The sequence below is a fragment of the Neolamprologus multifasciatus genome, chromosome 7 (genome assembly GCF_963576455.1).
Source record: "Neolamprologus multifasciatus chromosome 7, fNeoMul1.2, whole genome shotgun sequence".
Lineage (NCBI taxonomy): Eukaryota > Metazoa > Chordata > Actinopteri > Cichliformes > Cichlidae > Neolamprologus > Neolamprologus multifasciatus.
In genome coordinates this window covers 59,761,836-59,780,096 of record NC_140445.1, presented here as the reverse complement: position 1 = coordinate 59,780,096, position 18,261 = coordinate 59,761,836, and the positions used below count along the sequence as shown (strand labels likewise).

Sequence of the window (18,261 nt, the reverse complement as noted above, 5' to 3'; positions counted from 1 at the left end):
GCCCCCAGTCCTAAGGAATGCCAATGACTGCCAGCTCCAGACAGCTTTTAAGATTTTAACTGATGTATTTCACTACAAAGGCAGATATCTGTGCCATATGCTAAACTGTGGAAAGTGCATGCTCAGACATCTAAGACTACTATTATCAGGGTTTGGATATTTGCCTAAAGCATATCTTAATGACAATGACATGTGTAAGATGTATTTAGCTGTGTTGATAGATGGTTGCACAAAGTATCTGTCAAGTGATAAAAGGAAGAAGGTGTTTATATGGTGAGAGTTTTTTGCACTGTAGCACAGATTTTAAAAATATGCCATTTCACTATATATATGTGTGAAAATTTCTTTGGAGTGTGTGATCCAGGGGGTAAAGGACAGTAAAATATTGTGTTGACTTTACTCTGTTATGCTCTTGTCGTGCGTCTCAGTGAGAGGAGGTTGGCTTGACTCTCTTGTTTTGGATAATTGTACGCTACCGAGGTCTGTGGTCCCCTTCTCTGTCTCCCTGTGGCCTAGGCTGCAAGAGCCATATTTAGGTTGCATGTCCTCTTCATCCTATCCTGTCTCATCCCCATCCTGTCTTACACACCCCCAGAGTGCAGCAGGGGGCAGATAAGAGACAGCAAGTCATCCAAAGGCGAAACTGTAGGTACATTAGGAAACTCTCCTACAAAATCTGTGCTGACATCACAGGAGTGTTCAGAATTTTTATTTTGAATGTTTTGTTTTTTGTTTTTTTTGTGAACGTCAAGTTGTTTGGCTGCATAAATGTTTTTAGGGAATTTATGTAACCAAAAATATTTCAAACCATGCTTTACTTGTACTAGTGGTATTTTATTTTTGCAGGTTGTGCTGGGCCTTTCTTCTTTTAGATGGTGCAGCTTGAGTGCAACGTACGGCCTCTTCTCATATTTGCTTAAAATTACCATTAATTACACCCCTTCTTAAAGAGTTAATGTAGGTCTCACATGTCCCCAGAAAGTCTGTCAAGTTTCACTTCAAAATATAGCACAAATTGTTCATTCTAGCATGCCTGTATATCCCTGGTTTTAGCCCTTTTCCAAATGGGCTGTTTCATTTTCTGTACCTTTAAATAAAATTAGCTGCTGCTGCCAGTGTGCTTTGCCGGAAGAGCAGAGTTCCTTTTATGTTGTTGCCATGAATACGCCAGCAAAAACAAGGGGAAAAAATGACCCCAGATTATAGTATAGGAGTAACCCTTAAAGAGCTGTTGGCTAGCAACAAAACCTTTAAGTGTAATAGTTTATGTTTATTATATTTATATTTATTTTTCACAAGCATACCATGAGGAAATACAAAAAAAAAGCATAGCTCAGGATAGCACTACAGGAGACATATAAACCAATATAGAATAGAAACCTAGTTTTGGTATGAAATTTGTCTTAGTTTCCACAATGTGGTAGTGACTGTTTGACAGGTTTTCAAAATACAGGCTGTGTGAATAAACTTACTACATCAGTATCAGTGTCTACAATGTTGTAACTTTAGTGGTGATTATAAACTTTTGTGGACATCCACAAAAGTCAACAGTGGTGGATGATCGCAGAATCATTTCTGATTGCGGGCGATCATGGCTCAAGAGTTAGGAGTTCGAGCCCCAGCTTGGACAGTCTCGGTCGTTGTGTCCTTGGGCAAGACACTTCACCCGTTGCCTACTGGTGGTGGTCAGAGGGCCCAGTGGCGCCTGTGTCGGGCAGCCTCGCCTCTGTCAGTGCGCCCCAGGGCGTCTGTGGCTACAATGTAGCTGCCATCACTATTTGGCACCACATTTCCATGGGGAAGAGAAACCCCTTCACAACAGCCAACCATGTTAACAAAACTCTCCAGGAGGCAGGCGTATCGATATCCAAGTTTACCATAAAGAGACGACTTCTTGAAAGGAAATACAACTGGTTCACTGCAAGCCACTCATAAGCCTCAAGAATTGAAAGGCTAGATTGGACTGAAGAAAAAATGAAAAAGCCAGCAGAGTTTAGGAAAAAACATTCTTTGGCCATCGTTCTACTGGAACGATGGAATGAAAAAATATGGAGAAGGAATGGAACAGTTCATAATCTAAAGCATACCACATCATCTGTAAAACATAGCCGAGGCAGTGTGGTGGGCGTGCATGGCTGCCAGTAGCACTGGGACTGTAGTGTTTATTGATGTTGTGACAAAGGACTGAAGCAGGTGAATGAATTCGGAAGTGTTCAGAGACACACTGTTTGCTCGAATCCAGCTAAACACAGTCAAACTGATTGGGCAGCATTTCATAATACAGATGGACAATGACCCAAAACATACAGCTAAAGCAACCCACAAGTTTATTAAAGGACAGAAGTAGAATATTGTTGAATGGCCAAGTGAGTGACCTGATCTTCCCGATTAAGCATGTGTTTTGCTTGTTGAAGACTAAACTTTGGACAGAAAGGCTCACAAACGGAAAAGCAACTGAAAGCCATTGCAGTAAAAGGCCTGGCAGATAAAAAGGAGGTAAACCAGCATCTGGTGATGTCCATGAATTCAAGACTTCAGGCTTCAGGCTTTCAGACTTCAGGCTTTCTAATACTTGTTTTTCAACCAAGTATTAGAAATGAACATCTTATTTTCATTTATTTAATCACTTTTGAGACCTTGAAATGAAGGGACTGTGTTAAAGAATCCTTCACTTCCTCAAATTTTGATGCAATTCTTTTGTTCAACCAACTGAATTAAAGCTAAAAGTCTGAGCTTTCAGCTTTAATTCATTCAACTGCATCTGAGTTGTGGTAATGTAGAAATTTAGATAATTTAGAAAAAAAGTTGTTTCTCTCCAAATATTGATGCACTTAACTGTATAAATTATACATTGTTTTACTAATTGTGTCTCAGCTGATAAAAGACAATAAGAATTAAATACAGAGTCCACAGGAGAGAGTAATGATGCGCTGATTCAGTCTTTCCGGTTCCAAAACAATACTGAAAGCTTAGCTTTGAGCATCCATTGATACCAAGTGTCAGTACCAAGTATGTGATATCAGAGCACTTGGTATTGACAATAACTGCTAATCATCGAGTGTTCTATGCAATCAAAACATGCAATTATTGTTTTTATTAAATTGTCCTCCTTAGTCTTTGCAATCAGAGAACAAAGAAAATAATCATTCTAACTGACAATTATCAAGCATGTTTTACATAAAACAGTCAGTGCTCCCTTTTTAAAATAAAGGTTTGGAAGGCGGTTGGAGTTTGGGTTATTACCTGTTAGACCTCAGAGTGTTAAATTTATGAGCTTTGTTTGAGAAGGAGGCTTATAATTGTGATAATCTCCTTATATATGTTCACTAGTCTCCTTCTCAGTGCTAGAGTCATTCGGTTAATTTATTCTTTCTCTGCTTTCAGTCTCAATGTGCTCTTCACACTCATACATGTAAATGTGAGGCATGTGCAGTGAAACGAACAAGACAAGTAAAGTGAAACGGCATTAATGTAACTGAAGGAAACATGCAATAAAAGCTTAAAGTGTAGAAAGTAAAGTACGTTTTCACACCAATCACAACGAGAGTGATAGCTGAGAAGAGAGGGAAACACCATCAGCTGATTTCAGCCATGTCAGCTCACTTGGATTCTTGCCACAGATACCTTATCATTTTTGTAGGCATAATAAAGATTCATTATCAGAAACATTGTCGTATATATCCCAAATTTAAATAGTGAACATGATTAATGTGTTTTCTTTCATGTCTCTTATTTAGCAGTGTGCGCTGAAGATTCACTGAAGCTGGATCTGTCTGTGCCTTTGATGAAAAGCTTGAGGATATGTAGTATATCTTTCCAGAAGAACAACATTTTAGCTTAAGGGGAGTGACTGCTTGGAGAAGGAGCTCGTAATATTTATTATTACAATTAAACATATCTCTCTCTCTCTCTCTCTCTCTCTCTAGATATATATATGTGTGTGTGTGTGTGTGTGTACCCTTATGGAGCTGATAGTGGGGTCATGTATTTCTCTCAATCCTATACCTGCATCAGCTCGCATACCTGTCTCCTGCGGCAAATAAAAGTAGGAGCAGGTGTTATAGCACACAAAGCCACATGGAAGAGCTTTTGATTTCTCTGGCTCAGTCTCTCCTTTTTCTTTTCGTTCACTCACACATATGCACCCCTATGCAAAAACACTTCTTCACCTTCTCTTTGCCTTTCAGTTTAATCATCCAGTGAAGAATTTATGACTTCTGGGCTTGGATTCCAGTCATTATCAACTGAAGTCACCCATGTAGCCAGATGCTTTTTTTTTTTTTTTGCTAGACAGCTACTTTTCAGTTTGCTCTACCTATAGACAACCTACAGGGACTTGTTGTAATTCATCATTCGGTCCAGTTCTTCTTTTCCTTTCTCTGAGCTAGACATCGACCTGGTTTTACTGGAATATGCTTATCTGATAGTGCTATAGCTTTAAGAAACTTTTATCAATAAAAGTACCCGTCTGTCATTTTTGATAATAATAAGACTTAGAAGAATAACAAAACAGGTGTTTTTAAAAATAATGGGAGAGATCCTACCAAATAAGTACACAATCTATATACAGTGAAAAATTGAAGAGCCTGATATTATGTAGGGTTTTGGTGAAAATTCATCTGCAAATGATCCAGAAATGTTATAAAAAAATTTAAATCTCTGTCTCAAACTTGGCTTTTTCATTTTTTGTATTGATTTCACTTCACTTACACATTTACAGGAATCTGTTGCCTTCCTGTGCTGTTATACGGTAAACCGTCACTGATGATGACTAACCATTTCTGGTCATTGTGAGGTTTTCCAAACCTCAAGTCTGTGAAATAAAAGCCCCCTGTTTTCCTTGTGTTCCAATCATCCGTTATATTCCATTTTTGCCTCCTGTAGATGACCGTAAGCTCTTGTCTTAACTGGAATTGCAATGGTGAATTTCCAGTATTTGTCTTTGTGAACAGATTTGTCATACTGTTGCTTAAATATGGGATTCCAGTACGCAGTCAATCATAATTAAGATATTGCGATAATGCAAAATCTCAGGTTAGGGCTCAATCCTTATCTAGGATAATGTTTTTGATAGCTGTAACATTACCTCATACATATGTTTCTCAAGATACTGATACTTTCAGGGTCAATCAAATTTTGAAAATTTGGTGAAGAGACGCATGAGAATACAAGTTGAACAGTAGCCACCCCTGGAAGTTTACTTGGCTCAATGGATAGAAATGTAAGTTTATCTATTGGTCTAATATTTCTATTATCTTACAAAATTGATAATAGACCACTAAATTTGGAAAAGGGTAAAATGTTCATACTTATGGTTTCCTGAACAAGTGCTCTAGTAATGACATTGACATTATCAGCTATTATCAAATTTGAACAGACATTAATGGTTCTCCTAACTTCCTGGTAATTCCCTGACATTTAGTCAAGAGCCACCTAGAAGATGGTAATTGTGGATGACAATGTACCAGTAGTTTATTTTAAACATTTAGAAACCGTGATGACCTCTGTGCTGAATACACTAGCAGATGTTAAGATCCCAGTAACATGGCTAAACAGTGATGAAAACACTAATACTAAATAATCCCTTAATTATCACATTTAGGTTAGACCCTGGAGAGCTGTCCAGGGTGTAACCTGGCTCTCGCCTTACGATAGCTGGGCTAGGCTCCAGCCCGCCCCTGACCCTGACAAGGATAAGTGGAAGATGATGGATGGATGGATGGATGGAGGGATTTGGAGCACGTTGGCCAGAGAATCAGGAATATCACTGACGACACATACCATCTGCCATATTATTAGGTACACTTGTTTTACTGATGTTCTGGGGTTTTCCCGCATAACCATCTCTAGTTTATATAGAATGGTATGAAAAAGAGAAACTATGCAGTGAGCAGCAGTTTACTTAACCTCTTAAGCCCCAACGCCCCCTGATATGGGGGCAAAAGGCAGGAGATCAGGTAGGCTTGGGGCTTAAGAGGTTAACTAAAATCTTGTCGAGATCAGAGGAGAATGGGCAGACTGCTGAGAGCTGATATGGAGGCAACAGAAAGTCACATAACCAATTGTTAGAATCAAAGGTATGCAGAAGAGTTTTCAAATGAACAATATAGTATGTCAGCTGAGAAAAGGAAACTGAGTTTATAATTTCCACATGCTCACCAAAACTGGACAAAAAAAAAGATTAGAAAAATATTTCCTGGTTGGATGAGAGTCCATTTCTGCTCTAACTTTTGGATGGTACAGTCCGAATTTGGTGAAAACCCAACTTGAAAGCATGATTCCATCGTGGCTTGTAGGTTGCTGCTGGTGTAATGATGTGGGGGGTATTTTATGGGCATACTTTGGGCCCTTCATACCAATTTACCATTGTTTAAACATCTTTACAATATAAAATAAGACATAATGATTAAAGTAGTGTACATGGTAAAAACTAGACAAAAGCAATCCTACAGAGGTGAATGTTAAGCTTCATTTAAAATGTATCAACAATGTCCACGGATCTCAAGTGCATTAGAAGCCTGTTCCACAGCCTGGAAGCCACAATCTCAAAACCACAAACCTCTGAGATACTGCCAGCAAACACTGATCAGCTGATGACCTATGAACTGTTGACCTGTAAACATATAAACCAAATATAACAAAAACAGATATTTATTTGTCAATTAAAAATATTGCCCTGTGAATAAAATCTCTGCAGAATTTGTATCAGTGGCAAAGACATTTAAAACAAGACGTGCTGGTTTAACATCTGTATACAGATACAGAACAGAAACCTGTGTGTAAAAATCAGCACACAAAGTTCCCACGCTCAGTTTGATGACAAAGTTAAACAATCACACAAAACCACAGAGACTGCCAAATGCAGGCAAAAACTGTAGATGCAGGCATTTGGGATAGTGACCTAAATATGTGAACAGTTGTTAGGTCTTAACACGTTTTGGGCCACTGACATAATTTGACCCTTCTGCTGAAATCGTCCAATGAGAGAAAGAGAAATGGGAATGTGACAATGAGACAAACAGGAACTGGGGGAGTGAGGGATGACCAGCAGAGAAGGAAGCTGTTCCAGATTCTCAGCGATTACATAGTGACTCATAGGTCAAGGCTTGTAAATAGGATTTTTTTCATGATTGGAGAGCTGACTCGCACGCTACTTTGATTTTAAGTAGTGCTCCCTGGGAGTGGGGGGGGAAGAGTGAAGCATGGGATCGTAAAGCAGTTATCTTTGGAGTCAGGGGAGGTTTTTGGGGGGATGCGGCTGATGATCATTGTGGTGTATCCCAATTGAGCAGCTGAAGCTGGAGCCAAGCTGGTATTTGGGATCATGGTGATGACTCAGAATCGTAATGCGGCTGTTGAAAATCTCTCATCTGCTGCACGGCTGGGTTATATTGTGAAAGCTGTTGTCAGCACTGCTCTGGCTTATCTCTTGATCGGGTTACAAGATGACTGGAGAGCTGGAGTGAATATACGCTCCTCCTTTTGACCCTTTCACTTTTTCCTCTACAAGTCTAAGTTACATGCAGTACTAAAGATTGTTATGGTTACATCACAGACCACAACAAAGGGAAGAGACGGACTGCCACCGTTATAATAATTAACAAACAATATCGTGAGAATAGGCTAAAAGGAATGAAAAGAAGCAAAATGAGGTATGAGTGTTCGTGCATATATGTGGCACATGTTTTAGATGAACAACAGAGCTATAATACAGAGAGTAAGATGGCGCTGAGTGCATGGTGAGGAGCACATATAGGCTCGCTGGTCCACGGGTACACAGACAGAGGTTAAACGGTAGATAATAACCTTGTTGGACACCAGCCAGGTGCTCTGGATTACTGCCAATCATACTTGGCTCCATCTAGAGGAAACCCTGCAGCACATACAAAACACACAGCCCCGGGTCAAAAAGGTTAACGTGAATTTGAGACAGCCCACTAACGGATTCTTGCTGAAGTGTGTCAGTCAATTTAGATTTTAGCTACATCTCCTTTCTTTCTCCCAGCAGGTCCCAGTAATTCTGTTATTAAATTTGCATGCCTGCCTCTCAAAAAGCACTATGCATTCCTCAAATTTTGGAAAGATGATGTTAGGGTCATTAAAGCTGTAAAGTGCATCTGTGCGAGTGTCTTGCAGGTATGGAAGCCATATTATTCACCGTCACATGCAGTCACCAACCAACCATAAACATTTAAACATTTCCTATTAAATGCCTTCGGCCAAGCATCGCTTTATAGATTCAGTTTAACAGTTCTGAAACCAGATGACAGTTGAAACAGTATGGAAAGCAACCTCCAACTGGATTCCATCTTTTGGCTTAGAGTAAGCTCTGTACTGCACACATATATGTACACACACACTTCAGTAAAAGCAGGTGTGTCTCCTTCATCACACAGCTGCACACCAGGGTAAGTGCGAGGTAAAGAACACGCTGTGAGAGTAGTGCACGAGTGTGAGAGCAGGAGGCAGACGGAGAAAGAATTCAGACAAATTTAGATAAACGGTGACAGGCAACAGCAGGGAGGAGAAGAACTTGTGAGTGGCAGAAGTAGAAAGAGAAAGGAAGAGGGAAAAGTAGTTTAACTTTTAAAAACTGCTAGGAAAAAGGAACGGAACAAAAAGGAGCTCAGTAAAAAGAAATCGGTGGAAACAGTGCAGTGGTGAGAAAGTTTCAAACATTTTGGTGGAGTAAAGTGTTCTGATCTTTTCTCTCCTGAGGGCGTTTTTTTTGGAAGCCTTTCTCATCAGTCTGGGCAGGACCCATTTGTCCCTCTAACCTTCCCATCCCTCCTCTTTTTTTCCCTCTGCCTTAGTTCACCGTGACTAGCGCCACGCGATGACTGCAGGTTGAGGAGTAAGTGAGGGAAAGGGAGAGCAAGATCAAGGAGAGGAGAGACTGACACACACCTCACACATTGGAGTTTGGAGTCACTGTGCAGCCCAGAAAGGTGAGCGGAGGAGAGAATGTCTTACCTAATGTTGAGCTTTCCCAGTGTGTGTCTGCATGTGTGTGCGTGCGATTTTGTGTGTCTATATGTAAACACAGGTATCATTATGGTAGAACTGGGACTGTGAAAGATGCAGATGTCATGCAGTGGACTGGGTGGAATTTTCTTTGAATCCACCTTAGCCTCAGAGAAGACACTTATTTATATTTGAGTATGTAAACCACTCTTGTGTTAGTCATCAGACTTTGAAGTGGCTGTGACACCTTTTTCCTCCCCTAGATTAGAGTTTGGTGTGTGTGTGAATCACCAGGTGAAGCAGGTCAAAAGACAATTGAGGAAAGTCGCTGCAGCGGGGTGCACGTGTGCTGCGAGTGCCTTTGTTTTGTTTTGATTCAGTTTGAACTTTGGTTTATGAAAGATCAAACAAAAATTTCTTCTGCTTCAGCAGTGGACAGCTAGTAAAAAAGTCAAGACCTCATCTGGTCACAATATGGTTTGCATGAACATTTTGCTGTCACATGATAAAAGAAATGAAGCATTTGTTTTAAGTTTTGTATGTTTACAGGACATCAGCTGTTATGTTGGCAATGAGAAGCAGAGAACAGCTGCAACAGACTAATATTACAAGAGTCTGTGTAGACTTTGTAAGTGTGCGTTATCTTTTTTGAACACCAAAAAGTAGCAGAGAAGAAGCTACAGCGGTGATCCTGCCTATACCTGTTTGCTGTAATGCTGTTTACACATTGCTTCTACATGCTCCACATTTAGACTTAAGTATTTCTTTTTTCTTCTGCCTCTCATTCACCTTCCGATTGATTCATCTCTGTGTTGTGGTTATCTTGATTTGCTTTCAGCCCACCAGTGACAGCTCAGAGCTAAGAGCTTCCAGGGTGTGGCGAGGAACCTAATGGTGGGGTTAAAGTAGAGCAGAGAGAGAGGTCACAGGAATGTTTGGGATTTTTTTCTTTTTTTTCGCTGCACTACTTCCACAGTGAATATACCCAGCCCCCAACTTACATGCCTCCAACCAACCTGTGTTTCCTTGGCTTGCACTGAGCCCTCCACTTCCCCTCCCTTTCATCCCCACACCCACTTTATCCTCCCCTGCTCCGCAAGTGGAACCTGCTCAGTCATGCCAGTCTACCTCCCTGTGCCAGCCTGACTACCACACTCATTTGAAAGGTGGAAAACTCATCCTCACTGCTGCCAGGTGTGGCATTCCCCCTGTAAGTGTAATGCTGTATTTTGCCAGGTGTGCCATCATGATGTCTGAGTGAAGGAGACGGTTATACTTTGGGTCCTGGTCGGCGAACGCTTTGTTTCAGCGGTGAACAACATAACTCCAAAGATGCTGATCCAATATTTTATTGCGATATGTGTACTTATTACATATTTGCTGTCCACTGCTGTCAGCGCTGTCAATTATTGCCTTAGGTTACTTTGCTCCACTTCCAAGAGAAATTGTGTGTCTATGTGTGTGTTCTGTGAGACAGACTGAGCAGCAGCAAGGCTATAAACTTTGCAATTATGAGTTCATAAAATGTGCTATGTGTTCTGTGCATGCAAGTGTGTTTTCTAATGCTTCTGAAGTCTGTTTATTTCTTGTTGCCACCTTACTCCAAAGCATCTATAAGATTTTATATACCACACAGATTTTATATACCTTTAACAGTGACTCGAAAAGAAGGTACAAATGCAGTGATCAGTAGACAAGGTACCAGATTTGTCCATCAGAGTCATGTTCACGATATAGAGGGACAAAGCAGGTATTCCCTTAAAAACTTTATACGGGGATTGATTGATTTATGAGGTCGTAGGCGGGAGTGAGGTCAGGAATCCAGGTGTACGGGGATGCACATGCATAATCTGATGAGAACAACAGAATGGACGAGTGATGTTTGACATGAAGTTGGTGTGCCCTGAAAATGTTGGCTGAGTGAAACAAGAAGATAAAGGTGTCATTGATAGTCAAGGGAATAAAACCCCAGGCAGTTAGCAAAAGGAGTGGTGCAGATGGAAGGAGAAGGGTGTGTCAGAGGTGGGAGACAGCACTGAAGAGTGACAGTCCAGCTGTATGACAAGCCTGCTGCCTTGAGTTCTTGAAACACCCAGAAAATGCTGCAAGAATAGAAACCATATCAGTGCTGCAGACCTTTTACCTCAGATTGCTTCTCCCCCTTTTGTCCCTCCCCTTAAGATACCCTTTCCATCCTCTGTCCTCTAGTATTGTTATGTTTTTCATTAGCCATTTTCAACCTCTGAATCTGGGCACGTTTCTGCGGCAGTCTTATGTCCTTGTTTCAGATCTTTGCTGGGGTCTCTTTGACCTCTGCCTTCTTTTTTACTTTCTTTTATCTTGTAAATTTGGCTTAGTATCAAAGCTAATCCAGTGACCGCATAAAGCAGCGTGTTATTAAATCACATATAGCAGTCTCTGGAGCAGTCTTTTTTTCAAACTGCCAGTCAAAATCGGATTTGTTTTTCATTTGAAAGGCAGCTCAATTTAAAGAAAATATTTGGCATGTACCAGCCTCTTGCATTTGTATGTACATGTACAGATGTATGCACAGAGCAAGGCACACAGTGCATTCTCACTAGCTGGAAAAGCTAACACATGCAAGCCCTCACTTGCTCCCTTGCATTTATTAATTCAGGCAAGGATATCTCAATATGCCCTTAGAGATGAATTAAATAAAACCTCAACCAAAAAAAAAACAAGTAAAACACTGTTTTGTATTGTCACAGTATTTTAACGTGATGCATGCAAGGCGCTGACAAGCTGATGCATTGTCATGCACTACTTTGAAATATGAGCAGCCAAAATCTTAGAAATATTGTATTTTTTATGACTAAATCATTCCGAATTGAACTAACATTATGTATATAGACCTATATAAGTGCGGGCTTATAAAAATACTTCTGTTTTACAGTATAAATTGCTGCGTTTTAGCTTCCATTATATGATGCTGCCATTGAATGTTCGTATATGACAGGCAGCACTGCAACAAGCCCTGGTGGACCAGTAAACCTCAGAGAAAAGAGAAAAAAATGGGTTTAAAGCACACAGACATAGCTGTCATAGTGCCAAATCATCAGTAAACACCACAAAGTCTCATGTAGGCATTGCCTTAGCATTTCCTTCCAGATAAGTGTCTCATCTGCTCAGCTAGAGCAAAATACCTGGAGCTGTTTCCATTGGTCCATTCAACAAGCATTTATATAAACTGTTTACTACCTTCATTTTTTACTTGCTGTTAATGGCAACCCCAGCTTTTATCAGTTAACATTTAGTCTTAAATGAGCTATAGTTTACCAAAGTGACTGAGGAATGTTGTTTTTTTTCTACCCAGCATGACTTTCTTTCCATTTTCTCTCATGTGCTTTTTAGCACGTTGTCATAAATCTCCCCCAGTAATCTTCGTTTGAAGGTGTTTAATGTGTATTTGCTTACATTTAGAGTATATTTCACTGGAACTATAACGATACGCAGTTTTATTTAGTCGTTTTATGTGCTGGTTACTTTGCATGGAATGATTTAAGAGAGAAAGCTTTCTTTTTTTCATATATTATTTTCAGTTTTAGCACACTTTGGTTAGATGGTTACATTTAGGCAAAAAGATCATGGTTTGGGTTAAAATGCATCCTAAAATACACACTGCCTGCCTGGCAGAAAGCTGTGGGAGCAAACCTCTCCCGTTTGCTTTGCAGGGTTGGTTTATGTGTTCAGCCCATGTCCATTTGAGTTTCAATCATAAATATGTGTATTTGCCTTCCAGATGCTTAGATTGTGAATGATAGTACAGTTTCAACGCCACTGAATAATTCCATTTTTTAACAAATACAGAAAAATGTGTCTTTAACTAAAGTGTGCTGTTATGGAAACATTTTCAGGTATGCAGGCACCTCAGCCTTTAGGCCTGAGGCACTGACATATCAGCTGTCCCCTGCAACCCAGGACTTTCTCAGAACTTTAGCAAAGAACCAAAGGCATGGGTGTGGAGATAATAATGCCCTGATTTTAGCTCTGTTTCCAGACACGTAACTTAATGAACCAAATTCTTGCCTAATGCCTCATCATTACAATTCCTGCAGTATAGCTTTTTTGTTGTTGTGTTGTTTGTTTGAAAAAGTACAGCCTTCACCCAGTTCACTGGAGTAAGATATACCATGGGATCCAGATTGTATATGTCACCTCACCTGACTGGTAAGCAAATATGCTGAGATGATATAAAGAGGGCTGGCAAGGATGCTAACGGTGTAAATACAGAGGGAAAGGAAAGGACACACACACACATATTTATATATATAGAGAGAGAGAGACACACACACACGCACACATTTACGCAGAACAGATTCAACATCACGTGTTATCACACTGACAGGCACATGTCCATACGTCAGAGTATGACCCCGTGTAGGAAAAATTGTTCACCACATTTGACAGGCTCAAAATTCACATGACAAAAATCTCCAATCTCCTTACAAATTTACATTTTTAAAAATGCTTCTACATGTGTAAGGTTTCTTCTTAGTACTGTGGTCACACTTGGAGTATGATTACCAAGCAGAAACACAGCATGAGAGGAAAAATCAACAAATTTTAAATCCTGGACGCCACTTTCTTTTTGGAGTTATCAAAGACACACGACGATCCACAGGAACACTTTGTTCTCCTCTTATGCTCCGTTTCTAAAAATGACGCAGGAGACTGGGACCGAAAAAAGGGCACAGAGTGGAATGACAATGGTGTCCTCGAGGATTAATATGACTCGCATTTCCTTCCATGTTTATATGAGTACATGTGTAACTGTGTGGGTGTGTTGATTTGTGGTTGCACGTTTGTGGCTGCGTCTGTGGGTCTCAATAGTAAAAGTCTTTAACTCCTTGTGGTTGCAGCTCTGTGGTGTCATAGAATAGATGAAGACACAAACACCAACAGATGACTCAGAACACCTGGTGATTCCCAATGGCAGGGGATCGAATGTGTCAAGAAAACCACACAGCTGTACATTCTCAGACTCTGAGAGTGGGATGTAGATTAACCGAGTGGAATAGTTGAATCTGTAGACGGGGGCTGTGCGCTTGTCTGATTACTTTTGTGTGTTTATCTGTGTCTGCGCATGGATATGGGTCACCCAACTCATACTGCCTCAAGTTGTGTGGGAAGGAAGACTCATTTTGGCTACACTGTTAAAAGTTCATGTAAATATTTTCTGGAAAGCCTCCAGGGTTTACCACTTTAAGGCTGCGTAAGTGGCTCTGTTTACTACATGCCTTTATGACTGATTGTGCTACATGTGAAAATCCACAGTATAGTGTACGTCACTTGATATTTACTTCCCAATCTGTACATGGGGCATGTGCTGTGCTTCATGGTAGCACTGCCATGGATATGTGGGTTTGTAAAGGTGATCTGATTGACAGAATACGATTTGAATCTCCAAAAGTTGATTCTGTTCATCCAGACGTGGCGTTTTGTGGGAGAAATACTATTTCTTTTTATACTATTACTACTATTTCTTCTATTATACTATCAAAATACTATTTGAACACACTCACAAAGACAGCAGTGTTATGTAGCTGCCCTTCCACAGATCTAGCTGCCTGGAAACCCTTCGGCAACTCCTCAGTGGTTAAAACCTCCGTTTGGGGTTCTCAAAGTTTTGGTGATTTCTTCATTTAAGATTGCACTGGGCCAAAAATGCATTACTTACACCTGTACAGTGTTCTGTCTCTTTTACTGTAAGATATGCATGTGTGCCTGAATTCTGTGTTTGGCATTCAGTGTGACAGCTAAAGAGCTGATGTGATGGGTTAGATAAGGGAGCAAAATAGGCAGTGTCATCACAGGCTGAGTGGGATTTTTTTTATGTGTGCTGTCACTGCTTGGTATCAATTTGTCTCCTAAAGTGAATGTGAAACATGGTCGGCGGTTGCTGAATACATGCTATAAATTTATGAATTACACCACAGTTGCACTATTGCACTGTGATTTTGTCTGGTATTCTAATGAGAGTTAGTATCTCCCACAGCTTAAGGCAGCTTTAGACCAACAAGGTCCATAGTGGCTACAAAATAACTTAAAAATACAAAAAGAAAAAGAAAAAAGAAAAAGAAATACTGCCTCCCAAAAAGAAGAAAGAAAAAGGGTCACAGGAATTTATGTACAAATTAGCACAAGTTAAAGGTAAAATCCTTTGGACTTTACCTTTAACAATGCATTTTGGCATGATTTGTTAAATGGACTGGTACTGATGCAGTGCTTTTGCTTTTCTAGTTTTAATGAGCACTCAAAGCACTTAAATCATAAACGCATTTACCTGTAATACTCATGCACATTTAACGTTTAACTGTCCAAGGACAGTAAAACAGGCAACCCTTGCTCAGGGATTGAACTGATGTTCAGATCAGTAGATGATCTGTTTCACCTCCTGAGCCACAGTGATATGGGTCCCATTGTCTCTCTATTAAAATATTTCTAACTTGATGGGATTTATCTGTTACAAGATGACGATGGTCCATCCATAGGACACAAGGGGTCACTGATGGAAATAAGAGTTTGACACAGGAAATCCGAATTAAAAGGACTGATAGACGTATTGTATGTATTGAATTCAAAAGCTAATGTTATTTTTAAAATATACTGGCTGATGGTAAGAGGAGGCTAAAATAAGTTCTGCAGTCTGGAGCTGATTAATGGATATTTAGTTGAGGTATTTGAAGAGACCAGTTCTTTGTCTTAATAGAGGATAAGATAGAATAGCTTAGCATTTTAGCATCTTGGAAATGTCATTTCTAAGATACTAAAATGGAAATGATATTTCTAAAAACACAACTGCACAAGCTTTCTTGATGTACTGCTCAAAACTTTGTATCAGACCAAAAGAGAAAAAGCAGATAGGGATGGGCTGGGGGACCGACTAAGCGGTGATGTGCTGAGGGAGGAAAGAGGAGCAGGATGCCACCATCTGTTAGCCACATGCGCGCCCCACAGCAGTAACATAAATCTCAACCACACTCAGCAATGCAAAGCTACATTCTGCCAGGCTAAACTCGCGCTCGCTAGCTGCATCAAGAGAAGTGTGCAAGTCAGGCGTTATATAGATCGAGGATGTATATTCATTATATTGTAATAAAAGTTAAGCCGAAACACCATGGGTGGATTAAGACACTAAATTGGTCTGGAACAAGGTTTAGAAATATACTGTAAACCCTATCTCCAGTTGGGAACTAAAATATTGATGGGATGCTGTAAACCTGCTCAACGAGTTGCCAGCTTTGTAGAGAATTAAGTAAGACTTAGTAGAGCAGTTGCACATTCTTTTTGAATATGCTACTGCCGTAGTGGACCCATAAATTACAGCTCCTAACTATTGGCTAGAAATTCGTAGGAAAAATACTGTGGCTAAGAAATGGTTGATTTAAAAGTTGTTTATAAAGGAAACGTTCTTCTGTTCTTCTCGTGTGGTCCCTTGGCCCTCCACTACACTAGGAATAGTAGATGTGCAAATACACAGGGCACTCTCACACAAACACACAGTTACAGGTCACCGGGGTTAATGGCTAGCCCAAGCAGGGCAATGTGTGGATGAGTTGGGCGTTACTTTGTATTTCAAATGAGCTGGAACTCACAAAGTTGATTCTTCCCACCATCCTCGTTTATGACAGTGTGTCTTCTACTACAGTGGCAGTTTCATCTTCGGTGACACAGTTAGATCTCTGCATCAGCCATATAACAGTCTACATGTGCTGGTGTATGAAATTTGAAAGAGGTTGGAGGCTGATGTCTTAGTTACAGGTGAAATAGTTGGGTAAAAAATGGAAATAGAGGGTAAAAACACTTCACATCTGTCTACTAGTTTCTATTTTTTGATAATTGGTAGTTGTTTTTTTTCTAAATCACTTTTTAACCGGGAAGGAAAACCGATGGGTTTTTGTTTTGGGATTTCCCAGAGAAAACCTGCTCAACACTAGGACAACATATAAGCTGTACACAGAAGGTCTGAAGGGACAAATTTGCAGCCAAGGCTAGAGTAAAAAGTAAAAGGAGTAAAAACTCTTCTCTGTTATTCCACTCTCGTCTTCTACCTCATCAATTTTACTTTAAGATAGGGGCCAAATAATGTGCCCCTAGTGTGTCTAGAACTATAAAGATCTCTTGTCTTGTCTCAAATGACATTTAAGTACTACAATCACATGTCACTCAAATGAAGTTTATGGAAAAAATGGTTTCTAATTTTAAGTGGAATTTTATTCTATAAAATATCTCATACATGTGTGTGTATTTAAGGTTTTGTACTATGTTAAATGAACTATATGAAGCGAAGGAAACCTGCTCTTAAAAACAAATAATTTCCGTCTTTCGCATAGAGACACATTCTTTTGGCTTTCTTGGTCTGATTTCATGGAACTTTAGATCGATTGAAATCATCACTGGTGAAGAAATGATATAATAACATAGTGGCCAGAGATGAGTCACCACTAATTTCACGTTCCCTTTCAAACCCACTGTTCAATTGTACTGTTCAAGAGCTGCGGGCGAGCTGAGCCCAGCCAATATGAGGGCCCAGTCCTGACATCACACTCATGCAGTGTGACAGATGGATGGGGGAGAACGCTCCAGAAAAAACATTTAAAAAAAACAGCAGCAGAAGCAGAATCAGTAAGAAGGTGGCATCTTGTCAAGAGGTCTTGCTTACTAGGCAGTAACACAGTGACACTCTACTGTTACTTTAGGATAAGAAAACCATAACATAATCACAGTCCTACAGAGCATCATTGCTGTATGTCCTTCGTCTGTCCTTCATCGGCATGCGTCTTCTATTAGGCTACAGAAGCCACAGCCAAAGTGGCAGCTTGCCTTATCCTCTGCATATGAAGCAAATGAGGCAATGTCATTCAGAAAATAATTGAAAACTATGGGGAATGCTGCTCAGGGACTGTTGGCTGATGTATTGTTCCAGTAACTTGGGGAGACTGTTGATTAATTCCCAGTATTCCAACTACATTAACAAAATAGCCAGCTGATGAAAGCATAGCCATGCAAAGCTGCTCACCATTCAGCTGGCTATGCTCCAGCAGCAAAGTCAGTCAGCTGCCCGGTGGCCAATTAATCCATGTTTTAGCTCTTTGCTGCTTACTTTAATCATCTTTTCTAGATGTTGCACAAAAGTTATAAATAGAATTCTTTATAAATTGCGGAGAGATAAATGGTTTTCTTTGGCATCAGGATGGGCTGATGTAGCCCGTCACATGCTCAGTCAGTTGATGCAGGACAGTGACAGCTGTGACTTCCTGAATCTCAACTACTGAC

The 18,261-nt window shown here is 40.1% G+C and overlaps 1 protein-coding gene across 1 annotated transcript in view; it reads left to right on the top strand.

Moving 5' to 3' along the window:
- Positions 1-18,261, top strand: part of banp (BTG3 associated nuclear protein) — a 208,387-nt gene that overhangs the window by 174,249 nt on the left and 15,877 nt on the right. Inside the window, exon 17 of the transcript XR_014875346.1 lies at positions 8,814-8,948. The gene's annotated coding sequence lies outside the window, so the exon portion shown is untranslated. The remainder of the gene's footprint in view (positions 1-8,813; positions 8,949-18,261) is intronic.